Below are 15,893 nucleotides of genomic sequence, written 5' to 3'. Positions count from 1 at the left end.
ATTCTAAAATGCATTTACATTTATCTTATCTAGATAAAGGGGGAAATTGGTAACGCTTCGCCAAAAGCCGCCTTTTTTTGCAGCGCGTTTTTTTTTAGATGAAAACAAGTATATATAGTATCGTCAATTTGACTCACATAATTCAACATCTCGTACGAAATAAACAATCTCGAATAGACGAGTCCTTTCGTAGTCCGCACAGCGCACTATTTCGACTAATGAACTCCGCGGACTATATACGGTAACCTCAAAGCAGGGATCGGATTGTGTGCTCCGGCAGACTCTCCGAGCCTGAGCCCACCGCCCCCGCAGCGAGTGTCGTATTTTAATGCCAAAGCATTAACTGTCCCATGGAGCGAGCCGACATCATCAGCCGCGCCAAACGGCAGATAAATTCCCCTCTCGCCATCGAGCGAAGTGAAGCCGCGATCTGAGGCATCCCAGCTCTGAAGTCACGCAAAAAGGCAGTGAAATGAAGCCGAAATCTGGAGGATTGGGCGGCAGCGCGTGTTTCAATTAGCGCCACTCCATGGCGCTGCGTGCCCGCGCCGCCACTGCGCCAGCAAAAGGGCGGCGGCACGCCGAGTGCGCCAGCCGATTTCTGAGCGGTAGCACGGCTGATGTCAGCGAGGCGCGGCAACTTCACGAGGACGCGCGCAAAAACGACATTCATGCTTTCGCTTTTTTTTTTTTTTTCCTTCGCGCCTAGAAATTGAGGGGAAAGAGACGAGAGACGTCAGAACGCCGTCGAACGCGGACGTCCGGCGTTCGGCTCTCGCATTCGAACGCGTCCGACACGTGCATGCAGTGGAGGCAAATGCAGCCTTCGACTCCACTGCAATCATCAACGCAGAACGCAGGCGTTTGGCACTCCCATTTGAATGCTTTCGACGAGTGCTGGCTTTATGTTTACCCACTACACTCCGATTCATCTTACGTCCGAGTGCAGCAGATGTTACGAGCCACCGGAGCCAATCCGAGACCCATGAGTGTCACGTGACCTTGGAGTGGCGGCACAGCGACGCACGGAAAGCGTATCACAGGCTACGTCCACAGAACGGGGTTGGCTAGGATAGTGTCCGCTGCGTCCGGACATTAGGTGAAGAAACGGAGTATAATCCTTCTAACCAGAGCTTGGCGTTCTGGCGTACCCCCCCCCCCGCGCTCTCCGTCTCCTCTCTTCCCCAGTTTCAACTGGGGAAGAGAGGAAACAGCCTTGTCAAAGGAAGCACCGCCTTTGACAAGGCAGCGGCGGTGACCAGCCGCCCCTATACTCTGTTTCAACTTCTGTCCAAACGCAGCCAAAGCTACAAGCGCGAGCTCCGGGCTTTCAGCATCCCTGCCAAGCACGCGCGCTCGTGCAGTGCAAGCACTGTTCTGGGCCACATGCTCGCGCTTGTAGCATCGGCTGCGTCTTGACCGAAGCTGAAACGAAGTATAGTGGAAATTGAAGGAATCATGAAACGATTTTCCTACTTCTTCCTCCTTAGCTTTAATCCTCAACTCAAATGCGAATTGTGAAATCACGTCGTCGTTACATTCTTCGGCACCGGTGCGATGACTCTTAGCTTCCACAGTGATTTTTGTGCACACCATAGAGGTTGTCACTCCCCAGTGACAATAAGTTCCGTCGGGGCACTCATTGGCCACGAACGCGAATCCGAATATTCGTCGACGGATTTATTGTTGACGAGCGCATACGTCCGAGTGACGCAGTTCTCGTGTCCAATGCGTGAGCTGGGCTCGACTGACGTCAGGTTTGCACTGCTGACGCGCTTTGGGAACCGTGGATGTATCATAGTGAAAAGGCGGAGAGCTTTCGAAGGAGAGAAGGTACAAAATAGTCCGCTATATTTTGAAATGTTCGTACCGAAAAGCTGGCTTTTGACTTTCTACGCTCCTTCTTTTGGCCAACTAAACGATAAGCGATTAGTAAAGTCCCAACTTAAAATAATTTATCCCAAACACTGCGGCAAAACAAGGGAGAAAAGCACCAGCCCGGTGCCAGTGTGAAGTCGCCCCAGCATTTCCTCAAAAGTAACCGGCAATGAAATTGTCGCACTATTTTTCGTAGCAAACGAGGAACGTGATTTGTTACAACGCTGTGCATCATTTAGAAATGCCCACTAATCACTTCGGTGCGGTAATTTGAACAAATTATGCAATTACCTAAATTCAAAACTTTACCAACTTTAAATCAACCCACCCAAAAGTTGAATGCATATCGGCCTTACCAACAGAATTCAACAATGCAGTCTCCTCCCATGTACCTGTGATCTCTGGGGTGCCTCAGGGAAGTGTCCTCGGACCTTTATTATCTTTAATATACAGGGTGTTTCACGAAAAGTTGATACATTCGATATTGCGAACACTATGCGTCGCAATAACAAAAAAAAAAAAAAAAAGGCATGTCATTTTGGTCCTTGGCCAGGGCCTATATAGGAAAATTATTAAAATCCGGGATAATTAGTGTTAATTATTTTTGTGCAATTACTTTTTAATATTGTGTTTAAGGGCATGGTTTCAATTAGAAAATTGCGCAGAATCACCGAAAAACATTACATCAACAATTTGCAGAACGATAGAAGGCACGCACAGCATTTTACGGCTTTCTGAAAAGACCACACAAATTCGACGGGTTTTTAAGTTTCGGTTTGCAATCGGAGCGCATCTCGGCCCCGACGGCACCGCGCCCCATGGAGAAATAGTGCAACAAGGTCCGAGAAATTTCCGACGAAATGGTGCTGGGGCAGCTCAAAAGGCTGTCTCGCTCGGACCATGGTAGTCATCTTGCAGAAATTAGAAAAGACCGCGGACCTTGACACAACAACTGTTGCACTGCAGCACATCCGCCGCCCCCATGGGAAATGGAGGATATCTCTACAGGTAGGCCAATCCCCCAAAACCAAGGAAAAGACAATAAGAAGAGGTGGCAGCACCAGTGTGAAGAACACCTAAAGAAGATTGAACAACTCGGAGGCGATACCAATGTCTTCTATACCGACGCGGCCAGAAATGAGGCTGGACGCACATGCATAGCATGGAGCTCACCCACCCGCGGCAAAACATGAAGAGGGGAAACGTACAAGACGAGCAGCTCCAAGACGGCAGAGCTGTTGGCAATACTGCAAGCTGTTAAGGAAGTCACAGACACCCCCAACGACCCAATGTAATTATTTGCACAGACTCGCAAGAAGCACTCCGTGAATGCAAACAATGCCGCTCGCAGAATGACATCAAGCTCCAAATACAAAGCGTTGTTAAGAAATCAAAACCGTATGTCATCGTCATTATAGACTGGATTCCAGGCCACGAAGGCATCCCGGGAAACGACAGGGCGAACGAAGCCGCAGCTAAACGGATGTATGTGTGTACCCTGCCTTCACAAGGCCACGATCCCCTCCTCGCACCTCAAGAACAAGACGAAAGGCCTGACATACCACCTGATTCAGATGAGATAAAAAGAGAGGAGAGACTTGCCCGAAAACTCAGGCTCATCTTACTACTTCCACCAGATTCTTATCCGATCCCGGCGGAATACAACCGGTGGGAGGAGGTGAGCATCAGGCGGCTCCAAACAAATACGGCCATCACGCCTACCTGGCAGGCTAGATTTTATAAGCCTACAGACCCGAACGACCCAGGCATTGACCCCAGCTGCGGATACTGCGGTGTCCCGGCGACATGTTCCCCCCTCGTGTGGGACTGCGCTGAAAGTTTGCGGTATCGCGAAGCAGCGTGGAAGAAGCTTGCCCCACAGGCAAGAAGACCCACAACGTATGAAAAGTGGACCCTTCTGGACCTCGCGAACCAGCAGAGGAAGCACATCCTCGACTCCCTGTTAGACTTTCTCCGTCTTTCAGGAGTGGCGAAGCATGTATGACCCCCTTTCCTTTCCCCTCCACGTTGTAGTGTTATCGCTCCTGCGGTATAACCTAAGACGCGCGTGGCTATCAGTTATCGCGCTCTACTGTCTGCTTCGAGATGGCTCGCCGTAGGAGTGCTGCGCAAGGTTGTCATCATGTGACCTGATATGTGTGTATATATGTGGGTGTGGCAATAAACGGGGCACTTCTTGGTTTGGGCCCCAAGTTGGAAGTCTTGCCTTCATCCCGGAGCAAACGCGACATGGTGTCAGAAGTGGGATGACACCCTTGCTCTCCCTCGTCGTCGTCGTCCTACTCCCTCTCGTCATCATCGTCGTCCCTTCTTCGCCATGGCTGCCATTTAAGTTCAAGCATGGTCGGCGACGAAAGCAACACTGGCGCGGGCCAGGCGCTCCATCGCAGCCAGGGGTTTTTCCTGTCCAGCCGCCCCCAAGTCTTAACTTCGACAAAACGTCGGAATGGCCCGCCTGGGTGCTGGACTTCGACGACTAGAGGTTCGCCTCAGGACTGAACGAGCGGATGCAAGAAGCACAGGTACGGAAGGACCTTGCTATACACAATGGGAAGGCAGGCATGCAAGATATTTCAAACCTTCAACCTGTCCGAGGAAGAAGCGAAAAACTATTCTCTGGTCAAGAAAAAGTTCGACGACCATTTTGTCGCGGCGCGCAATTTGGTCTACGAAAGCGCTGGCTTCCACCGTCGTTTCAAGAACCCGGGGAAACAGTGGACCAGTTCGTTACGGCGCTTCACACGCTGGCCGACCGGTGCGACTACGGAGAAGTCAAAGAACGCTTGGTGCGTGACCACTTCGTTGTGGGCCTGATGGATGCCAAGCTGTCTGAACCTCCCCAGATGGACGCGACGCTGATGCTAGCAAGCGCCTTTGCCAACGCACGCCTAAAGGAGACTGTGCAAAGACAACAGAGGGAGCTTCGCTGCGGCTCGGCCACGGTGTAGGAAGGCTCTTAAGGTGTACACTGCGCTCTCCGCCGTGACCAGATAGTGACACCCCGTGCGCTTCTCTTCACAAAGCCACCCCCAGATGGCGCCGTAAGTTTCAGGCCATCCGGCAGCGCACCAGGCTATCTGTGCTAGCTGCCTGCTCGGCGTGCAGCTTGCTTTCTGGTGGCTACCGCTTCGCGTACGATGTGGTATGTAGGTGGGGCCATTCAACTATCATCTCTCTCAGCATACTCAAGTTTTCATAACCCGAAAAATGGCAGACGGACAAACAAGAGTAACTCCCTAATATCAGCCATCGCGGCGGTCTAAAAGTGAAAAAAAAATATCCCTCTCCTGTAAATAATTTCTAGCCTAGCTTACATCCCGTCGTTTGTTTCCTCAGTAGCGCAATACTAACGTCGGTAAGCGTTTGTAAAATTAATTAACTCTGATTGTACCGCAGGTAAACGATAACTTCAGTGCAACCGAAAGAAAAAAAAAAGAATGCAAAAAAAAATAAAGAATGATTAACACAAACCTTGATAACGGATAATACGGAACTGAATTGTTTTAAGCACCGTTTACATGGCTTTTCTAAAACAAAAAAAACAAACATTGGGTTCGCAAATTCCCATTGATTCAACTGGACTATTAAATTTCTTTTTTTCAACATGTAGGGCAGCTAACGTGATTATTCTTTTACATTTTAAGGCAGCCTTTGAGTTCTGCTAAATTGAACTGCTGGCCGAATTGGCACGAAGTTACACATTTTGCACGCAGAGGTTAATGAAAGCAGCATTCTTTGAAAAGTTCATTTTGTTAGTACACTTACATTTGCATGTAGCAGATTGCAGCAAAATTTTATAGTAACCACACTCATCACGGAAAGCAAACCTGTTTTATTAATGGCACTTCTGATATAAGTATAATGATAACATCATCACAAACTTCAACAAAAAATTTAAAAAATCGCTGTAAAAAGAAAACTAAAAAAAACGCTGTTAAAACTGTTTCTATAGCTGCTTTTGGAGTTCTTTTCTACATTACGAGTCGCACAGTTGGGACTCTTTCTTCTTTTCTTGAGACTGCTTCTTTGCATCTCAGTTTTTTCCTCTGCAGTATTGTCGCATTCTCATGAGCATGTAGTACTGAAGTATCCTGGCCATGGCGTCAGTCTTGTGCGCGTCGCAGGGAAATGACATATCGCCACTTTCTTTGACGTGGTCGATAGTGTTGCAAAAGACATCATGCTCATCGCAGTGCTGCGAGATGTACTGCTCAGCCACCCTCAATATCTTGAAAAGCTTAGAGTTCGGGTGGATGAGGCCACCTTGTGTCTTTGAGTTGGTCAATGCCGCCTCAGGTGCCTGATTTCCTGTCACAGATAGGGAGTCCCTGCAGACAGTGCAGCTAAACATCTGTCTCATCCTTCTTGACAGGAATCCAGTGACGTAGTATATTATGCAGTCCACTACCTCAGGGATCCTCTCGTCAGCGGGAAAAACGTCCTCGCACTCCCATTTCTCGGTCGCTATTAGTCCATCAATTTTTGTTCGCAACTCTGCGATGTGTTGCTTGTAGGTGTCTGTCGTCCTGCTTTTGAAAACATCCTTAAAGGTTGTAAAGTCCAACAGTGGGTCCTCATCTCCTTGAACTTCACAGTTACCAAACTTCGTCGGTTTCAGTAAGCTGTAAAGGGTCAGTGTGCGGTACAGCTGCAGAAACGTTGGCATATCTGGATGATCATTCTCACCAGCCGCTTGCCTCACCTTGCCGAAAAATCGCTCAATTGCGTCCTGATTGAATTTGCATGAGGACGTAATCAAAGTTGCACTTGGTAAGCAAATACACGGAGAGGTCTATTGTAGATTTAAGGGTGACACGAAGGCCTTGAGCGGTACTCTGCGTAAAATACATGTCGGGCGAGATGGTATTGTCATGCACCTCACGTTCCCAGCTGTCAAGCCAATAAATGCCCCGTGCCAATATTTTCAGGTCCGGGCTTCCCTGGCGGATTCCCTCATCTGGATGTCGTCAAGCGTCAAATAGGTCGTTCAACCTCAGAGTGAACTCGATAGTCCTTGAACAGTTCCACTCCGTGGTAGTATTCTAGCCCGCCAGCCATTGACCTACTAAAGATTTGCATTGCAAGTTTTATGCGCATCTTGTCCATGTTTGAGGGGTAAATGTGTCGATGCGTAATTTTCGGGCACACTTTCAGATCGCCGGCATTATAGCTATCCTCTCGGTACACTGCGGTGTAGTCCGACCAGTTAATCCAGCTCCTTTACACTTGAGATACTTCTGCTTGTGCAAACGGTTTCTAATGCACTTGAAAAGGTGGGGTACGTCCGAGAACATATATACCTTCCTTTATGGGTCGACCGGATGTTCGAAGAAATTCTTCACGTTGTTCATTTCCCCGCTGACTCCAAGTTGTCTCCACATCGTCCTGTTGGTGCTGGCCCCGTCACTCACAACACCGTCAACCACAGCACCAGCTGCCTCGAGCAAGGTTATTGCCTGCAAAAGTAGCTGGCACAGCACAGTTCCTCGCGTAGCATTTTTTGATGCAAACACACCAATCGGTTGTGCATAGCTCGCTCCGAAAGGGCAAAACATAAACACCAACCCATGGTCTGCTAGGTCGGAACTCTTGTGCTCGTCTTTGCCATGATCAACGAGGCCTACGTAGCTGAGCGTCCTCGAGCCGACACACTTGCTTTTTTTCCGCACTTGTATCTCGTCGAAAAGGATGATTCCATGTCGGGCAAACTCGGGCTTAGATGATAGCTTTTTCTTCAAGGCAGTGAAAACGTTTGTGTTGAAACCACATTTTAGACCGACCATGGCGATATAACGGCGGACAGTTTCAACCGCAGGCAAGGGCAAAATGTTATTCCTTAGAAACCGGTACCCTGCCGGTGTACGAATGTGAAGCAGGAGGCACAGTAGCAGCCAGTTGTCTCTGTATCTCCTTCCCTTCTTTGACTTCGTTTTCGCTGCAGAAACACATTCCATGATAAGCATCTGTTGAGCATCAGGCAGATCGACCTCCTTCAGAGGTTCCTTCAGACCATCCTCTTCCCACAGTTTAAGTTCTTTCAGGCATGCTAGCAATTCAGCTTCCAGCTTTTGTCTTGATCTTAGAAGACGCAATTGGGAGCGGTAGCGCGCGATACGCTGTTTCCTCAACTGCGCGACCTTGCTCTTTTTTGAAGGATTTAGGGGGATTCTTATCCTCCACTCAGTCTTTCGCTTTTCACGTCGAGTCTGATGAATTCGAAGAGTGTTGTTCAAGCTGGCGCAAGAGTTACACTGCTTTCTCTCTTTATCAACAAGTGTACAGCAGTTGTGTCTCCAAACTCCCCTTTTGTCGACGTAGGCACATTCAGGGTGAACATTCGGAAATTTGCTTCAAGTTGGTCCCCCGGCACAAAGATTAACTTTGTGGAAGAACTCCAGTGCTTCGCTGACAACATCCCAATCCTCTGTGATTTTTAGCTGGCAGGTGTTCGGCAACGTTGCAAGTTCAACCTTTCTCTCGAAAGCAAACGTCATTATTTAAAACTTCCCCTTTGTCTTTTCTTCTAAATGAAGCATCTTCACAGAACACGGGGGCATACCTGGTGACAGCCGAACCTCTCTGAGGCTGAAGTTGCGCAGACCTTCCACGGGAACCGTGTGGTGACCCCAGGCCGGGCTCGGCAAGAGAACATCAGCAGGCTCAAGACATTCTGCTGTGATTGTGGAAGGTCCTCGTTGCTCCATCACTGTTGACGAGTCCCAACTTGTATGGCGGTCCTGCGTAACTGTCGTAAATCCTGGAGCTGCTTCATCACTGGTCACGTCGTCTGTAGAGTTGTTCCTTTGAGCACTTGGTCCAGCTTCGACACTGTGTTCCCCCGATTCTTTCGTGGCTGCGTCAATTAGATTTCTACTTTGATCGCGGCTACAATCTCCATGGCTTGTGCCCAATGCCTCATATGTTGGTGATCTTCGCAGTTTTTTTCGTGCTGGAAGCGCTGGAGATTTCCGCTTCGTTGGCGATTTTCTTTTCTTGGAAATGGTCGACAGGTACGAGGGGCACGATGGAAATATGCACGGCACAGCATGTGGCAACAGAACTGGTCGTTTTGGACTGTCAAGCAAGACTTCACTCCCGAGTTCGCCATAGTATTTTGTCCTCAACACCATATCCTCTGGGAAGTGCTTGGCGCACACAGTGTCTTTCGACATTAGCCTCCGATCCTTGCGAGGAATCGCTCTTGCCCATTGTGCCAAACGCTCAGGGTCTGAAGGAGCGCTGAACAATGTCACCTTTTCTTTGCAACTCTTGTAACCGGAATTACAATTCGGAACAAAGCACTTGCGTCCCATGCTCAGCAATGTCAGTCCATGCCGGTGCTACAAGCCGAGATGCACAAAAATGCAGTCCAAGCAAAACAGCGGAACTGAAAAAAAGCTGAGCAGTTGTAAACCCGAGAGTAGAGATACGAACAAGGGACACTTATGACCCGTCTCAGCCTCCCTGTGTTTGTGAGGATTGACTTTGCATTACGGTGCGGACGCCGACCAAACGAACGACGAGACGGTTGGCGTGCGATCCGAAACCTTTTGCACGTTCGACCGAAACTGGAGAAGCGTTTCGGACATCGGAACCGACGGTGCCGTGGGTGTTGTTTTGTCTACGTCGTCTGCCTTATACAAGAATGTTGCCGTCGGTGTGTTCTTTCTACGGCGTCTGCATTCCCGCCAGACAGAATCCGACCCTGAACAGATGGGCAGTCTGTTGTGTCTGCGTCTAGAGCATGCAAGACAATCCTCTACGAGGCACCTCCAATTCGGAGAACAACGACCGAGCATCAAGCCAAACACCATAGTAAAAAAAAAAAAAAGAAATTGTAAACAATTAGAGGCGGCGTAAGCAATGGGTGACTAGCCCACGTTCCGGCGCGAGGGCCGGCGACCGGACGGCCTGAACGTTTTGGCGCCCTCTAGGGGCAGGCGGAGAAAACATAGGAAAGAAGGGACATGATGTGTTCGCCGTTCCGGCGAGGCGAGGAGAGGAGTCTCCACGCCTAAAGAGCCTTCCTACACCGTGGGCTCGGCGGAACATTCCGAGACTGCCTCGTCAACGACAGAGGTGGACGCAGTTCGCAGAGAACAAGCTCTGGGGCGTCACCCGCGGAACAGCCGGCGAGGTGGACACAAAGGCAACGGCGCTCCGAAGTGCTCATCGTGCGGAAGAGGTCCGCACTCCCGGTCTTCGTGCCCGGCTAGAGGAGCGGTCTGCCACAAGTGCGGCAAGCGAGGACACTTCGCCGCAGTGTGCTTCATGCCGTCTAAGGTAGGCGTAGACCAGGCTGGGAGAAAAGGGACTACGAAGCGTGTGACCTTTATTGGTACTTTAGCCAGCAGTAGCGCGAAGGCTCGCACGGTACAAGTGTCTGTAAACGATACAGTTGTTACCGCTAAAGTCAATACCGGAGCTAAAGTTTCGGTGATTCTGACGTCATTCCCAGGATTATCAAGGCAGCTAGAGTTGCGATGTAATTTTAAAAGGCCCAGGCAACGATGAGTTGAAGGTAAAAGGACAGTTCGTTGCCACCATTTCGTGGAAGCGCAGTACCACTCGACAAACTGTCTTTGTCGTAGAATCTGTGAAGTCCGTCACCCTGGGTTTACCAGCCACTGAAGCCTTAAAGGACACATGCAAAGGAAAAAAACATTTTTTAGACAGCTTAGATGGAAAAAAGGACGTCATAAAACGATTTTACAACGAAGAAAAAAAATTTTTAGAACGATACTTACGGCGCTATACGAATTTGTAGTTGGCGCTCGCGGGAGCCGCCGCTGATCACGTGGTAGGCCCGCGCGCCGCCGCGCTACGTCGTTGCCGCACGCTGAGCGTTGTGTGAACGCCGCTTCAACGCGTTTCTTCACGCCGCCGCCGCCGCACAAGTTCATCTGCTTCGGGGCGCCGCCGCCGTCGTCTGACCGGCGCACAGGTCTACCACGTCTGCTTGTGCTTTTTCAGGAGTTTCCTTTGGGCTCAAAAAGTTACCTATTCATCTTAGTTTTTAGAGCGCAGCTCTTAGGGGCCCGTTTCCGGCTTGAGCGGCGTCGCCGTCGGCGTAACCGCGCGGTGCATCATGGGAAATGTCCCATAATGCACCGCGCGAGCCCCCCACCGGGGTCACGTGACCTCGTGGGGGGGTACGTGACCCCGGTGCATCATGGGAAATGTCCCATAATGCACCGCGCGAGCCCCCCACCGGGGTCACGTGACTCCCCTGAGGTCACATGACCCCCGCCGATGTCGCGTGACCCCCCAATGACGTCATCGTCACTGATGACGTCACCGGCATCCACATCGTCATCATCACTGATGACGTCACCGGCATCCACATCGTCATCATCACTGATGACGTCACCGGCATCCACATCGTCATCGTCATCATCACTGATGACGTCACCGGCATCGTCATCATCACTGATGACGTCACCGGCATCCGCATCGTCATCATCACTGATGACGTCATCAGTGACGTCACTGATGTCGTCACCGGCATCCACATCGTCATCGTCACTGATGACGTCACCGGCATCCGCATCGTCATCATCACTGATGACGTCACCGGCATCCGCATCGTCATCATCACTGATGACGTTACCGACATCCGCATCGTCATCGTAATCATCACTGATGACGTCATCAGCGACGTCACTGATGACGTCACCGACATTCGCATCGTCATCATCACTGGTGAAGTCATCAGTGACGTCACTAATGACGTCATCGGCACCCGCATCGTCATCGTCACTGATAACGTCATCAGTGACGTCAGTGATGACATCATCGGCAGTGGGGGTCACGTGACCCCCAAGGTCACGTGACCCCCCCTGGTTAGTTTAACCCCCCCTCCTCCTCCTCAAGAGCTGCGCTCATATTCGGCGTTACAGGGAGTTGTAAGCAGCTTTCACTTTTTTGTTGTACTTCAAACAAAGATGAATAAGTTACTTTTAGAGGCCATAGGAAGCTTCCGAAAGAGCGCAAGCACCACATGACAAATATGGGCCCGTCAAGGGCCACTTTTCCGCGGCGCCAACTACAAATTTGTATAGCGCCGTAAATATAGCCCTAAAAATTTTTTTCTTGGTTGTAAAATTGTTTTATGATATCCTTTTATCATCTAAGCTGTTTAAAAAAAATGTTTTTTTCCTTTGCATGTGTCCCTTAAGAATAGTTAAGTTTGTCGACAAAGTCTCGGAAAAAGGCTTTCCTTCACTGTTTCAAGGTCTTGGGACCATGAAAGGCGAATACTGCATTCGTCTTAAACCAGACAGTGTGCCTTACGCCATCCACACCGCCCGTCGTGTTCCCATCCCGTTGCGAGGCTGTAAAAAAAGAACTTGACAAAATGGAAATGAATGGGGTCATTAGAAAAGTTGAAGGCCCAACCGAGTGGTGTGCGTGTATAGTGCCGGTCCTAAAGCCGTCGAGTGATGTACAAATTTGCGTTGACTTAACTCAACTAAATAAAAACGTGAAACAAGAACGTTTTGTACTTCCCACGGTTGACGAGACTATTGCATTGCTCAGTGGAGCAGCAGTATTTTCGAAACTGGACGCTAACTCGGGATTCCATCAAGTGAAATTAGCAAAGGAATGCCAGCAGTTAACTATGTTCATAACGCCGTACGGTCGTTACTGCTTCGAACGATTGCCGTTTGGTATAACATCGGCTCCTGAGTATTTCGAAAAGCGCATGAACAAAATTCTTGATGGAATGCCGGGTGTAGTAAACATGATGAACGATGTGCTAGTATTTGGGTCGAATAAGCAAGAGCATGACGAGCATTTACATCGCACTCTTGAGCGTCTTCACAAAGCCGGCATAACCCTGAACAAAGAAAAATGCCAATTCAGCGTGAAAGAACTGTCTTTTCTTGGTTGCTTGGTCAGCAAGGACGGCATACGGCCAGATCCCGCAAAGGTCCGCGCGATAGTTGATATGAAGGCGGCGACAAACGTAGCGGAGGTGCGCAGACTCTAGCGTCTCGCTAATCACTGTTCGCGGTTTATTCCCAATCTGGCTGATAAGACGGCACCGCTGCGTCAGTTGCTACAAAAGAATACAGACTGGATTTGGATGGACGCTCAGGAGAAGGCGATGGAGTACCTGAAAAAGGCCATCTGTTCAGATAGTTGCATGGCCAAGTATGACCCGAGGTATCCGACAATCCTTTCGGCAGATGCCTCGTCATACGGTTTAGGTGCCGTTCTGCTACAGCTGCAGCCCAACAACGAGCAAAGGCCCGTCGTTTTCGTTTCTAGGGCTCTCACACCTACTGAAATGCGCTATGTGCAAAATGAAAAAGAAACCTTGGCTTTGACTTGGGCCGCAGAACGCCTTGACAGTTATTTGAGTGGGTTGCATTTCACAGTGGAAACTGACCATAAACCATTAGTCACATTACTGGGAAAGTCTCCACTGGATTTGCTCCCACCGCGCATTCAGAGGTTTCGTATGCGCTTGACGCGTTTTACCTTTGATGTGGAATATGTGCCCGGCAAGAATCTCGTGATCGCTGATGCATTATCGCAGGCGCCTTTACGAGAACAGCGATCGGCAAAATGCCTATCGGTAGAAGAAGTCAGCAGTTTTGTTGCAGGCTCGTTGTCAGAATTGGGCGAGTCTGATAGCTTCAGATCTGTTGCCGAAGAGCAGGCATGCAAAGAGGTTTGCCAACGACTAATTCGCAACACTCGTGAAGGCTTGCCCAGCCTAGCTTCGTTACCTGCAGAGTTAAAGCCTTACTGGCAAGAACGTGGAATGCCGAGTGTTTGTAAAGGCGTCCTCCTCAAAGGAAGCCGCCTAGTGGTTCCACAATCATTACGAAGCATGGTCTTGAAACAACTTCATGAAGGGCATCAAGGAATTGTCCGGTGCAGGGCGAGAGCGCTTGAGTCCATATGGTGGCCGGGCTTAAGCTCACAGCTTGCTTCGATTGTCACGAACTGCCGTGTTTGTGCCGAGTACTGTGATCAGCCAGCGGAGCCTATGATACCAACTAGGACTCCGTCTAGGCCATGGGAACAGGTGGCCGCAGACATTTTTCATATGAAAGGAAGCAACTACCTTTTAGTGGTAGATTATTTTTCGCGTTTTCCACAGCTGTGTCGCTTAGAATCCCTCACTAGTCCCCATGTTGTCGAACAACTTAAAAGTGTTTTTTCGAGGCATGGTATTCCGGAAGTGCTGGTGTCGGATAATGGCAAACAATTTGTAAGCCAGGAGTTTGACCAGTTCTTGAGAGAATACCGGTTTAGACGCATCACATCTAGCCCGAGGTTTCCGCAGGCAAACGGTGAAGTTGGGAGGATCGTAAAAACAATTAAAGCACTACTATTGAAGTCAAACGATCCCTTTTTGGCTTTATTAGCCTACAGGGACACCCCGGGACAACTAGGCAGCATGCCAGCCGAGCTGCTCAGGAGTCGGCGACTCCGGACCACGCTCCCGCTCCACCCAAAGAAACTGGCGCCTAGTACGCAAAACCTGAAGGAGGTCCGTCGAAAAGACACTCTCCTTAGGGACGCCCAACGTCGCTTCTACAATAGGCGCCACGCGGCCCGTCGTCACCTGCCACAGTTGGAGCCCGGTGAGGGGGTCTGGGTGAAAGACCGCAGAGAGACGGGCGTAATCCTTAAGCTGGCCAGTCGGCCGCAGTCGTATGTGGTGGAGTTGGGGGCAGAATCGAACGGAATCGAAGAGCCCTGGTCCAACTTAAGCAGGACAGGGAAAATGTTGAAAACAGTGACGACTGCTACGAGTTTCCGGAAGGGGAAACTGACGGCGGCGTGAGTGCAGAATGCCGGAGTCGTCCCGATTCGATTGGCCAAAACAGTCCACTTCAAGGACTCGAGCCTAATGTTCCGTTGCCAGCGGTTCCTCCAGAGTATGTGACGCAATCTGGTCGGACAGTACGCAAGCCTGAGCGGTACGGAGTTTCGGAATGCCACGTATTTGATTCATGTTTGTTCTGAAGGCTGAGTAGCTTGTTTGTTCTTTATGCCATGTATTTCATTGTCTGTTTTGAGCGTACCTATATTTTAGCTCTTGCTTGTCGAGGTGGTATAGCTGATTCATGGTTACTTTATTGTTCATTGCGTTTCTTCGTAAAAAAAAAAAATTGTGCTTCAGCTTCGAAAAGGGGGGATGTAGTGTTATCGCTCCTGCGATATAACCTAAGACGCGCGTGGCTATCAGTTATTGCGCTCTACTGTCTGCTTCGAGATGGCTCGCCGTAGGAGTGCTGCGCAAGGTTGTCTTCATGCGACCTGATATGTGTGTATATATGTGGGTGTGGCAATAAACGGGGCACTTCTTAGTCTGGGCCCCAAGTTGGAAGTCTTGCCTTCATCCCGGAGCAAACGCGACACACGTCACTCCAGATGATGCTACTCAAGGGGGTGTGACGAATCCCCTTTGTACATATAATAAATATGTTTCGTATTTATACATGCGCTCTAAACATCGCCCTCAAATATGGCGTCCAGTGAATACCTCCTATAAGCGCATGTGCGACCCGCGACACCAAATCGCACGGGTCTCCCGGCAGGTGTCGCGGCAGGTACGCAAGGCCTGCGAGGCCACGCGCCCGCTGGTCTTTTTCCTTTCGTTGAGCACTGTACCTGCTGCAGAAACGCACTTGAAGCAGAGTACAAAATAATTTTTTTTTAAAGTTCCAGAAGTAGCGCTTTATTGGGAGTCATCCACTAAGATTTCCCATTGCTTTCATAGGGATTTTCCCAGACCCGCAGAGATCCAAGCAATACTGCATGGTGTCAACTCCAAGCAAACAAAGCTGCTTGTTAACAAAAAAAAAAAAAGAAACAAAAAATGACTTGTGAGGCTATGAGTGAAAAAAAGTCAACAAAATGTCTCTTGGCACCGAATGACACAAGCACAGTGTCAACAGCTGGGCGCCTGTATGCGACGACTCCTTTGAGATATGATGCTGTGACATTAATGAGGGCCCATCGGGTAAACT

At 49.7% G+C, this 15,893-nt stretch overlaps 1 pseudogene; it reads right to left on the bottom strand.

The window, feature by feature from the left end:
• Positions 1 to 7,240: 7,240 nt before the first annotated feature.
• On the bottom strand, positions 7,241 to 7,931 carry LOC115323398 (annotated as a pseudogene).
• Between the last annotated feature and the right edge of the window lie 7,962 nt (positions 7,932 to 15,893).

The sequence above is a fragment of the Ixodes scapularis genome, unplaced genomic scaffold (genome assembly GCF_016920785.2).
Source record: "Ixodes scapularis isolate PalLabHiFi unplaced genomic scaffold, ASM1692078v2 PGA_scaffold2__306_contigs__length_199485367, whole genome shotgun sequence".
In the NCBI taxonomy this organism is placed as follows: domain Eukaryota; kingdom Metazoa; phylum Arthropoda; class Arachnida; order Ixodida; family Ixodidae; genus Ixodes; species Ixodes scapularis.
This window is presented reverse-complemented; position numbering and strand designations above follow the sequence as displayed.